Raw genomic sequence first — 13,244 nt, 5'->3', positions numbered from 1 at the left:
CCTCGAGTTGTACCAGCACGTATCCCTGGATAATCCCTCTTCATAGTGGAATGTGAACACTGTCTAATTTCCAAATTAAAACTCAGATTGATAGCTGCTCGTGCATGATACAGGCTGGGATGTGAATTTCTGGGGCCTTAGAGACAGCAAAGCCTGCAGATGAACCTTGGACGATCCTGAGCTCCTCTTCAGAAGATCCTCATCTCTGGCCACTGATTCAGGTGGTCAGTCAGGAGCTGCTGGTACCTGGTTTCCCTCATTATTGACGCTCTGGCCTATTTTTCTGTCCAGATGCTTGGCTGTCAGAGCCCAGCAGGGTCACTTCGCCTGGCACTATATAGACTTTTACTCCATTTGGGTGCTATAGTCTCTATTCCCCTTCCCCAGGCTGGCAATATACTGTTCAGGGTGCCTGTAGGCTTCCAGGACAGCATTTTAGCCAGCATCTCTCTGTTAACACAGCCTATGATCCTGTCCCCGTAGTCCTGTCTTTCATTTAAGTCTGCAATACCCTATCCAAAGCCTTCCTTCAGGGAGCTTCCTCTAGTCATTAGGCTCTAATGGTGCCAGCCTGATTCACAGATTCAAAAGAGACAACAGACACCGTAAGTATCCTTCCACGGGGTTGTAGTGGAGCTGGAAGAAATGGATCTCTGCAGTCTGAGGGTGAAAGGTGAGACTCAGTGGCCTTTTGGGTATTGGGAACATTTCTGAAGCAATGCAACAGCTACCTCTGCTCGGAATCTGCAGGCAGAGCTCTTAGCTGTAGATTAGAAGCCACTCAGGATAGTGGTACCCAACAAACATGCCAGGGTCTAGGGCAGGTAGGCGGAAGCTGCCCTGTGGCCGCATGTGAATGGAAGGACCGAGCTCCACCCCACCCACAAGGTGATATTGCTATTTGGGACTCTTTGGCTCTACTTTATCATGTAGAGACTCAAGTTTGCAAGGGGAAATAAAGCTGTAAGCCATTCTGCTGCTGGTGGTGTTGGCAGTGGACTGGCAGCCTGGAATGCTAACCATGCTGTCTTACTTGTTCCCCACACACCGAAGAGAAAGAAAGTGCCAGGAAATCATGCCGACGGAGGGCGGCTTGACCTGAAAAGCTTCCACCAAAGGCTAAGGCTCTTCCATCAAATGAAGCCTGGTTGGCCTCGCCCATGCAGTTAGCACAGCAGTCCCTCCATCTAAGTACGGTCCAGCTTCCTGCAAGGTGTGTCTATGGCTCGCCTTTGCTCTTGCATCAGGGCGGCCCTGATGGTCGGGAGACACAATATGCAGACTCCAATGTGGTTCTTCAGGACACAGCACCTTCTTGAATACAGCACAGACCAGGAGAGAGTTGGAGGAAGAGGGAGGAGTCCAAGAGGCACAGGACCAAGGACGAAAGAATCAGGAAGTGCCTGGATTCGCTGGGTGAAGGCATTAAGCCCCGGCCCAGCATGGTGGGCTTACCTGTGGTAATCCTGACCACTGTCCCTTCTATGGGGCTCAGAAGACACTTCTCCAAACACTTTCTGACCCAAAAGCCCAATATGACCCTTCTGTGAAAAGACATGGGGAGTTGGATGCGTGGATGGATATAGGTACACGATAGAGGAGTGGAAGAGAGGTCTGTCTGAGTAGAGAAGCAGGAGGAGAAGCAAGGAAGGGGTTGGAGGAGAAGTGAGCAGAAGGGTAAAGGGGTATTTGTGGAGGAAAAGGAGGAGGACAAATGGAGGGAAGGATTGGAAGAGGGGTGGATGGAAAGAAAGAAAAAAGGAGTAGAGAGCCAGAAGGACGGAGGGTGGAAGGTAGATGGTGAAGGAACGGACTCAACTGCTCTCTTTACTGAACTGAGCTTCCCAGGAGAATGCCACTAGACAGAGGCTATCACCTCCCTATGACACACACACACACACACACACACACACACACACACACACACACACACACACACACACACATACTTTACGGCTCTTCCAGGCTTTAACTGTGGCAATAATGCTGTCGTACAGGCTTAGTCCTGAATAAGTCTCAACAGTTCAGTTGGGGCAGCAGATGCCTCTCCACACAGGCCTTATTTATGGTCAGACTCTGACCCTCATCTTCCAGCACTGGCTACAAAGCCACTGTACACCCTCATGGTGAAAGTATGTATTCCATGACCTTAGCACACTGCTGGCGGGCATGCTTCTTGACGACGGCCTAAGGGTGGTCTGCTCACCAGTCACCAGGCAACCAAACCTATCAGTGCTCCCCATTCTCAGGGCCTCTCCCTTAAGGACATGGCCCTGCCCAGCCAAATCTGCTGTGCACCCAGATGTGGCCCACCTGGAATAGGAACAGCTTGGGGGTGCTCCCTCGTGCACAGGTAGTCAGCAGGAACTGTCAGAGCCTTCGGATAGTCCATAGTCATCATCTCCCAGCATGCACCTTTCTCGACAGCACCCTCCAACACCTATGATCAGCAGGCCACGTCATCAGCAATCTGATGGAGAAGTGAAGTGGCTGTGGCTCTATTTGAAGATTACAGGTTGCATGCACAGGGCTCTACTGAGCATGTGTGTGTGTGTGAGGGGGTGTGTGTGGTGGAATCCAGTGAGTCAGGTCGCAATTCCCTTGAATCTTCCGAAGGCATGGGTTCACCTCTTCTGTGTCCGTCTCTGCCCCAGGCTCTAAGAACAGAAGTGAGGCAGCAACCAAGCCTCTAATGCAGCAGCAGGAGTCTTTGCTGCCTTTTGATTTGTTCAGCTGCAGGGTTTCCCGCTTGCCCTTGCCCAGAGCAGAGGAGGCTGGAAAGTCTACAGACAAGTCTCCCAGCAGCCCCACATTCAAGGCATTTTGTCATCAACAGTTACATGAACACAGGGCTAAAATATCCCCATCCTATGCCCATCAGGTAGCTCAGTACTGTTCCTCATGGACCCCTGGGTACCATGGGAGCCTGGCGGCAGGCACAAGGGGCATAACTTACTGTGTGGAGCATCCAGTTGTGTTGGACTTGAAGAATAAAGAGTATTAGATATGGTAATGTGTTTTAAGCCAGACTTGGAGACCACACACGAGAAAGAAAAAAAAATTCCACAACCCCTTTGCTTTCTGTCTGCTAGGCTCCAGAAGCCCATAATAGGTGGGAGGCAGACAGGACTGGGTACAAGGAACACTTCAGTCCTCTCTTCCCCACTCACTGTTGATGTAACCAAAAGAGAGTGCAGGAATTTATTGGTCCATTATTTCTCAGTCATTATTTGCTGTGGCCTGCTGTAGGCAATTTGTAGCTTTCAAATGCCCATATCTGTGTCTGACATTGAGTTCAATGCTCAGGGCAGGCAAGGAAGTCCTTGAGGTCTGTGTCCTAGTTAACTGTCAACTTGATGCAGCTTAGGATCACCGAAGAAGGGAGTCTCGGCGGAGGGACCACCTAGATGGGATGGTTAATGGGCATGTCAGTGGGAGATTATCTACATGTATTGCTAATTGATGGAAGAAGACTGCCTAAGAGAGCTACTTAAGCACAAGCCTGGGAGCAAGCCAGCAAGCAATGTTTCTTCAAGGTTTCTTTCTTTTTTCATGGTTTGTTTTATTTTACGTGCATGAGTGTTTTGCCTCCTTGTGAATCATGTATGTGTATGTGGTGCCCAAGGAGGTCCGAAGAGGGTATTGGATTCCTTGGAAATGGAATTACAGGTTATTATAAACCATCCTATGAGTGCTGAGAACTTAACCAGGGTTCTTGGAAAGGTAACAGATGCTCTTAGCCACTGAACCATCTCTCCGGGCCCCTCCAGGGTTACTGCTGTATTTACCCTCATCGGGAGTAATACTATGTAGACCAGCAAGCAGTTCTCCCTTCAGGTTCCTGACTTGACTTCCCTCAGTGGGGTGGACTGTGACTTGGAAGTGTGACACAAACAATCACCTCCTCCCAGAGTTGCTTTCGGTCAGAGTATTTTAGTACAACAACGGGAAAGCAAACAAAAACAACTTCCCTTCAGGCCGCACCACCCTGAGGCTTGGAGACCTCTGGGTGCAACCTCTTTTTTTTTCAAACACAGGCAGAAGCTAGGGAGGCCCCTTTGGAGACAGGACAGTGGCAACAGGGGATGAAGAGCTCTCTCTGAGGGCTCAGACACATTCACAGGCAAGGCAGAGGCTCCCTGAGTGAGGAAGTTCTGCAGCTTAGGTTTTAGAACCATTTCTTGCACTTCTATACCCCCAGCACTGTCCACAGTTCCAGGGAGACGCTAAGTCCTCAGGCCTGCCCTCCATAGAATATAGAACCAGGCTCAGTGGAAGGGCTTCAAGCAAAGAAGCCATTTCCTTTCCCATAAGTTTACTCCTGGGGACCACTATGGAGGGGACAGTAGACAAACTCATTGACACCCTGGCTACTTCCCTGGATCTGCATAAGAGAAGGTATATTGGCTGGTTTTGTGTGTCAACTTGACACAAGTTGGAGTCATCACAGAAAAAGGGGCCTCAGTTGAGGAAATGTCTCCATGAGATCCAGCCCGTTGTGGCTGGTGCTATCCCTGAGCTGGTAGTCCTGGGTTCTATAAGAAAGCAAGCTGAGCAATCCCTGGCAAGCAAGCAAGTAAGCAGCACTCCTCCATGGTACCTACATCAGCTCCTGCCTCCAGGATCCTGTCCTGCTTGAGTTCCTGTCCTGACTTCCTTTGGTGATGAACAGCAACACAGAGGAATAAACTGAATAAACCCTCTCCTCCTCAACTTGCTTTGTGGTGACAATGTTTTCATTGTAGCAATAGAAACCTTTACTAAGGCAGAAGGGAAACCTTTTCCTTAGTGAGTGCTGGACTGCTAGGGCCTTCCAGGGTACACCTCTGAGAATTTTCCTGGGTGCTCATGGAAGAATTTTCTGGGCCCTAGGGTTGCTACGATGCCAAAGAAAGCCAATGACATGGGGGCTTTTTGTTCAGTATGCTGTCCACAGTCAAGCACCAGCTGACAAGGCCAAGAGCTCAGGGACTCCCAACACTCACAGAACTTGTGGGAATCGATGTGGCTTCACCTGTGCCTGTCAGGGTGGGTCCCAGTGTCTGTTTACTGGTACCTAGATTTGGTTTAGGACAACATTCTTCCTAACCCCCACTGATCTCTCAGAACTGTCCTACAACTGAATTCCAATTTGGATAGAGCTGTACCTCCTAGGCCTAGTGACCGTACTCATAGTTAATTCCTTTCGTGCTAGCTGGCATTGGTAAATTGATCCCCTAGAGAGGCGCAGAAGCTGTCCCTGGGGAAGGTGATGGGGAAGGATAGGAGGCATTGGCATTCTGAGGAAGTATTATGGACATTGGAGATATGGCAATAGCAACAGGAGATGAGAATCTCTCCCTGAGAGCCCAGCCATATTCTCTTGCCTCAACAAAGGCCCAGTCATGATGGGCTTGCAAAGGAGTAGGCATGGAAGATGCCTTTGTGCCAGGGTAGGAGAATCTGGCTGCTGGCCTGGGCCCTTTCCCCATCTTAGCTTCCAGCTGCCTGTTACTATGGCAATCAGTTTGTTTTCCCCATTTTCTCCTGCTCACTGGGATTTCTTCCATATCTTATTAAGTCCCAGGCTCTGCGTGAGACTTTGTGCACATAGCTTTGCCCCCAGCCAAAGGCTTCTCAGGGCTTTCAAAGTCTACACATGGTCATGGCGATGGGGCTGCAGAGCCCAGCAGTTCAACTTGGGCCTTCTCCTCCCATTAGCATCTCTGCAAGTCCCTCTTGGAGTATCGATTGCTGGTCCCCGGTACTGTGCTTGTAGGAAAACTGAGTCTTGCTGAAGTGGAGGTTCTCATCTCTGCCACTATAGTAGACTTCACTGGAGTCTTCCTCATTACTCTAACACTATAGACACCAGAGTATCCTCTCTACTGGAGGCTGTTGTCAGAGCTTGGTGTCCAGTCATAAAGAAGGATGATGAAGACACCACAGCACTATTTAGAAAATGAACCTTTTAGACTCTACTCTCCACGCTATCCCAACCTTGTGCTAGAGTCTTGCGTCTAGACATCTCTGATGTGTAGGCAGAAAGAAGACATGCTTCATGATAGAGATAGGTGGATGGGCAGATAGATGAATGATAGACAGGCCAACAGATGCATAGATATGTAGATTATAGATAAATGAAGAGTTCATAAATGCACACAAAGGAACATAATGTATGGATAGATAGATGATGTGTAAATGTGATAAATAGATGAATGATAGATGATTGGTAGTCAGGCAGATAGGTGATAGATATTATAAATAGGGAGATATAAAGATGCTAGATAAGGAATAGAGAAGTGATGAGAGATAGACAGACAGACAGACAGACAGACAGACAGACAGATAGATAGATGATAGGGATAGATACATGTTGGAAATCTATAAAAGATAGATGTATAGGTAGATGATAGATTATAGAAAGACGATATAAAGTAGACAGAGATAGATCTTAGTAGAGAAGAGATAGAAAAAGCTGATGTGTACATGAATAAACAGACAGATGACAGGATGTCAGACAGTCAGACAACAATCAGAGAGATCTTGAGAAAGCAGCTCAGACTCCCTTGGAGTCTGATACTAGGCAGGCAGCTGGGCACCTGGGAACTCATGGCTTCTGCACCACAGCTTGGAGATCCTTTCTTCTTTGGGACACTTTGGTTTTAGTTGTTAAATCTTCAACTGCTTGGATAAAACCCACCTGTACCAAGCCGTCACCTGCATCCTCTAGAATCTACAGACAGACTGGAAACCTCCCTGGAAGCCTCCTGGTTTCAGTGGACATTGCAGTGCCATGCCATGCCGGCACAGTGCATGCCCCATTGCAGCAGAGCAGCTCCTGGCTTCTCACATTGCAGGGCACATTCTCGGAAGGTTTGAGCTGCGTTTTACAGCATCAGAGAAACCCTTCTGTTCCCAGTGTGCTGCACGCTCTCATTATAAATGGACTTTGAATCTCCTCGCACATTTTCCTGAGCTATTGAGATGATAATTAGTTTCTTTTTTACTCTATTAAGGAGGTAAAGTACATTGATAGTTTTCTGTTTTTAAATGTTAGAGCAATTTTGCCTTTCTGGAATACACTCCACTTGGCCAAGACACTTTATCTTTTTATTTGCTTCTACAGTGTCTTGGGTGTTTTTTTTGTCTCGTGCTTGTGGTCAGTTTGCTTTTGCTGATAGTGGTACCCACCATGCAGGCATTCCAAGTGCTCCATGCTGACTCCACTTAGCATTGCAAAATACAACTTTACCCAACAGTTCCCTGGGCCAATTTTACTGGCCAGTCAGCTTCCCTATGCTCAAGCAACAGAAAGCAAGTCTATCCTCAACAGCCAAGGAACCTCTTTATAGGATGTAAACAGCCCACCACCCTTGAAAGGTCTGGGAAGCCACACATTCCAAACTCAGGAACATCATGAGCTGAGCCTTTGAGGCAGCTCATGCCCAGTCTGAGCACAAGGCCTTCAGAAGCCAGTTTCATCTATGCTGGGTACTGTAGTTTCTGCACAGTGGACAGTCTCCGGGCTGTTGCTGTCACCAACACAGCAAAACCAACCCTAGAGTTTCCACTGACTCCTGTGTGCTCAGCTGTGTGCTCAGCAATGCAGGGAGCTTTTAGCTGTTAGGACCTGAGTCATTTTCCAGATGCACAGAGAACTAAGGGTTGGAACTCTCATGTCTGTAGAGGGGAGGCCTTCGAATTCTATTCAGGTCAGGTCTCACAAATAACAGAGTCCTCCAGTGTGTTCAGGGGAGCCAGGCTGAAAGCAAATTAAAACTTACACATACATATGCATGAGCATACATGAGCATACATGAACATACATGAGCATATATGAGCAGACATGAGCAGACATGAGGATACATGAGGATATATGAGCATACATGAGCATATATGAACACATATGAACATATATGGACATACATGAACAGACATAAGCAAACATGAGCATACATGAGCATCTGTATCATAGCCAGGCTCCATATCTACATGTAAACCCAAAGAGTTGGCTACATCAAGGATCTGGAATATTAAGGAAAAAGACCTCACCTGTATTTAACCTATGCAGACTTTCGTCTTGCAATTGGCCACCCAGAATACATATTTGCCCAGCATTTATATTGTATCAGGCATAAGTAACCTAGAATGATTAAGGGTTTTAAGAGGATGTGCATAGGTTGTACATAGAAACTATGGCTTTATATAAGGGTCCTAGACATAGACATGTATAGATTTTGGGATTTTTTGGGTCCAGTGGATTCCAAGGCATTGCTAAAGATGAATGTGCATATTTAATACTTCAGAAATAGTGAGCAAAAGGTTAAGTGTCCTCCACAGCTACAGCTGTCAGTTTGACACAGCCCCGAATCATCCAACCAAACCTCAGCTGAGAGACTCCTCTGTGAGGGATTCTCTTGATTCGTGATTGATATGGGAAGACCCCCACCACCCCACCACCCCCTGTGGGTGGTGTCATCCCTGGGCAAGTGGACCTGGGTTGTATTAAAAGCTTGTTGAGCAGAGATTCAGAGAGATAGTAAGCAGTGCTCTCCTACGTCTCTTATGTCAGCTCCTGCTTGAATTCCTGCCCTGTCTTCCCTCAATGATGGATAGCAACTTTTAAGCTGAAATATATCTTTTCCTCCCTATTTGGTCATAGTTTTTATTACAATAACTGGAAACCAAGCTAGAGCAATATGCTACACCAGTTATACAATCTCCCCATGTCTGTGACATTTAGATTATTTCAACCTATAATTTTTTAAATTACATTTATTTATTTATTACTTATTTGATTAATTGTTTGATTATTTGTTTATTTACATATGGAACCAGGCACCTGTAGAGGTGTAAGACTCGAGAATTCCTCCAAGCCCTACATTCGGGATGTCCCACTCACAGAGATACAGAAACGGAGATCGATGCAATAAGCAAGAGGTTTACTGATCCAGTGCACTGGGGTCATTCTGCAATCTGGGCAGAGGTGATCCCAAGAACAAAGGCACACACTCTTTATTCTTTTTCAGGGTATAGGCTTTAGGTTTCAGCATGAGTTGGTTATTTCTCATTGGCTGGGCTTATTACCTTTTGAATTCATTGGTGGCCGCCTATTGTCCTGTGAATTCATTGGAGACCCTTGGTGGGAAGACATCTCTGGTATGCAGAAGGTGGGGGTAGAGGACCCCACCCTCACTGTGGTTGGGACACCTCCTGAATAGGGTGTTTACTTAGCAAATTCTTGTGGAACTCCTCACCCTCAAGCTTATTGGAAGTCCCAGTCACCTGATGTTTTCTGAGATAGTTTTGTCTGCTTGGTTCCCACATTCCACAGAGGTCAGATAACAACTTATAGAAATCAGTTATTCCTTTCTACCACTGGGTCCTAGGGGTCAAACCAGGTCACCAATACTGGCAGCAAGTACTTCCCTGCTGAGCCATCTTCTCAGTCTAGGATGATTTCAGTGTTTAGTTTGTTGTAGACCTTCAGGTAGGTTTAATTCTCCTTAGAATCATGGCATTGATGTCTGTCATTTGATCAGCACGAAACAGTGGAATCAAAATGAATGGGCGACGGGGACAGGGACAGCATCTCTATCCTGCCCTCAGGTGGCAGAGACAGACCTGCCTGGAGCTGGGTAAGTCTCAGTCTGTATGTTTTCTGGCAACCTACAGCAAAGAAGCGAGCAGGACACCCATGCCCCTGGGGTGCTCTGTTCCTCATCCCTGTCATGTGGAGCTGTGTTTGCAGCGTGTCCTGAGGTTTCCTCATTGGCTGTCACCTGGAGAGTATGTGTGTGCGTGTGTATGCATGCGTGTGTGTGTGTGTGTGTGTGTGTGTATGTGTGTGTGTGTGTGTTTTCTCCCATGATAATGATGAACTCTTTGCTATATTAACATAACATTGGCTTATATGATCTTTTAAATATTTGCTATCTTTACTTCACGGACAGTCTAAAATTTATTATTACTTTATTATCTGAGAATTTCATACCCGTGTATAATGGAGTGTGGTGATTTCTGTTCCCTATCTCCCTCCTCCAACTCCCCGACTCTCCCCTTCAACACTTCCCCTCTCTCAGCTTCGTGCCATTCATTTTATTTTTTATAATCCACTAAATCTGATTAGTGTTGCCAAATGTGTAAGGGTACAGGGCTATCCACAGATGGATGAGAACTAACACCAGTTGTAAAGTAGGGAAGGAAGGCAGGCTTCAAAACTAGCTTTGTGAGGCCAGTGTTACTCTAATATTAAAACCAAATAAAGTGGCCTAAAAAGGGGGGGGCTAAGCAATCTCTGTTGAACATCGTTGCAAAAATTCTCAATAAAACACTTGAAACCAACTTCATCCTCTGGCTTCTCTAGTTAACTAGCAATTTCTAAACTCCTCCTACAGACAACTTCTGAAGGTTTCTAACCACATCATTGCACAGCCACAGAAATCACCCCACTCTGGGCACTAATTTCCTAGATTAGACCTTCCGTTCTGGGACAGAATGATTTAAAGGAAGGATTTGTTTTGGCTTACTGCTTTAGAGGATCCAGTTCATGGTCAGGAGTCTCACTCTCTGTGGGGCAAGAAGGGGAGAGATATCAGTGGAGTGACATCAGAAACTAAAATAAACAAGACTCATCTTGTGTGCTAATACAGACAAGAACTCGAGAGAGAGTCAACACTGCTGCCCATCTTGGAGGCCAAGGATGATATCACAGAACAGCCACAGAGCTGAGCTGGGTACCCATGTCCTCTCATTTTGATATTAATCTGTTTATAAAGAATAAGGCTCCATCAGGGCAGTTTACAAACAGATTCTGGTATGTTGTTTACATTTCTTCCCCTTCTCTACCATAGCCCTCTCTTTTCCCTGTGGGCTCCCATTGCCCACAGTGATCCCTTCTCACATCTCATATGACAAGCTCTGGCTCCCTTATCTATTCTTGGTCCCGCCCTGTGGTCTTCTATCTGGTCTCATTGTCTCTTTAGGTCTTAGTTCTTGACACCAGTGAGTCCCCTGGAAAGAGTCCAGCAGCCTGACCTTTCAGGAACACTTACAGAACACACCACACCATCCAGCCATCTCTGATCTCACCAGAGCAACTGCAGAGCTGCAAGTTCTGGGATTTCTGGGCCATCAGCAGAAGCATCTGGTCCTACAGATACCGTGGTCCCCTCTGTGTGCTGTTTGTTAGGCCAAGGAAGTATTCCACCTTCCTGAACAATCTGAGAGACTCCTTCCTGACTGGGATGCTCACCTGCCTCCTCTGTCAGCAACAGGACTGGATTTCTTCCCACAGAATTTCTTCAAAGATGTACTGGATCCTTTCAATGACCGCTACTCCAGGTTTGCCCTTCTCTCGGGGCAGACTGCACTCAGAAATGCCCAAGAACAAAACACTCACCTTCTAGAGATGCCCACTGGACCCTCACCATTGCCTGCAGTCTGAGCTGTGTAAAGACGTTTCAGGCCATTGTAGGACGGCGTAGAAGTATGGATGGAGCCTCTGTGTCAAAACGGCATGTGCACGAGTTTGAGAGAGGCTGGAGAACTAAGGGAACCCCGAGAGGGAATTCTGAACTATAATAAAACTGGACTTAGATCAAACTACCTTGGAACTGAGAAGTTAATTATGTCATCTCGGTGCTGTGCATTCTACAGAGACTGAAATCTTGGAGTCTATGTTTTCTTCCAGCGTGGATCTCAGGCAGCAAATTCAACCGGGAATTTCTGCGCAGGATAATAGTACTTTTCTATTGACCAAATCGTGCAAATTAAACAAAAACTGTATCAAGGCTCCGCTGTGTACAGACAGTGCTTGGGACCTGATGCCAAGGTGAATGGAATTGAGCCTGTCTTCAGGGATCAGTGTCCAAGTAGACCTTGCGCGCGAGTCAGGACCAGAGTCACCGTTTACATGAGGCTGGAGGATGCTCCATGGATCTCGAGCCTCCAAGTTCCCTCCTTTATACCAAAAGGTTTATGATAGAGCACCTGGGCTTTGCAGGGAAGAGCAGGGTGTCCTTGAAGCCAAAAGCAGCAGTCACCAGGCAGGCAGTGATCCGGGCACCTTCAGAGACTGTGGGTGGGGCTGCCAAGACTGTGGGTGGGGCTGCCGAGGCTGTGGGTGGGGCTGGCAGCACTTGCTTTCTGATCCCGATTCCTGGATAGGCCAGCATTCCTCTCTGCAAAAGGACTCTGCAGCTGCAGCTGCGTCAGTGGCTGAGAGAGACAGATGCTCATCGTGAACATGGAGACACGAGTGAATGAGTTGCAGTTGCCAGTAAAATAAAAGTTACTCCGGAAAGAATTGGCTAAAATACTACGAGTGTAAACATTGGTTTTCCACGACTAAAGGTTGGCATCGAAGCTCTCAGAGCTAGAATGGGCTAGGATTCATTGCTTAAGTCCTTATTTTATAGGTGAGGGACAGTCTGTTGAGGTGGGGATGGGGGGGAAGAACCACCATCTCCCTCATCTAGTCATTCATCCATCTATTGGTTCATCCATTCACTCACTCTTGATTTATTAAGTCATCCACTCACTCGGTCATCTACTGATTCACTTGCTCATCTCCTTGCTCATCCAGTCACTCATTTACCTGTTCTTTTCCTGCAGCAAATGAACTGTGCTTCTGTTCCTCCCTTTCCCTGGAGGAACACACAGCTAAGCTAGAAAGTCAACACACCTTCCTTCCCCATCTGGTCACTTTACCCTCAGGTGTTCAGCAAGAGCCAAGATCCCTGCTAGGGAAAGCTCACAGCAGTCTCAATATCATATAGGGACATATTTGTGTTAGCACTAAAACTTCCCATGTCAAGAGCACTGGTGGTAGTGACCATGGACCAGTATGGTTCACACCATGGCCCAAGAGGCGTCAGAAGCTGCTTCCTCTACATCCATGTGATTCAAGGGGTTCAGGAGCAAGGGTCTTTGGGGAAGGGAAGTTGAGGTGGGAAGGTGTATGTAGAAAGGCTGGTCTCCAGGCGTCTGTATGCCAGGATCCTGCCCTGTGGCCCACCACTTTACCTGGTGGTAGACTGGTCCTGTGTGCTCTAGGGGTAGAAACCCAGTAGAGGTGGCTCCTGGATACAGCCTGGATGGTTAAGGGGACAAGATTGGGAGCTGACTTTCATGTGCAACCCCCAGTCCATAGTGTAGGAAGGCCAAGTGCCATTTACTAAATGTGGCATTTCTTAAAAGGATTTTAAGATGAACCATGACTGATCCCTAACAAACATTAGAAGAGCTCCAGGAGTAATGAT

Source organism: Rattus norvegicus, chromosome 7, assembly GCF_036323735.1.
Source record: "Rattus norvegicus strain BN/NHsdMcwi chromosome 7, GRCr8, whole genome shotgun sequence".
In the NCBI taxonomy this organism is placed as follows: Eukaryota; Metazoa; Chordata; class Mammalia; order Rodentia; family Muridae; genus Rattus; species Rattus norvegicus.
Note: the sequence above shows the minus strand (reverse complement) of the source record.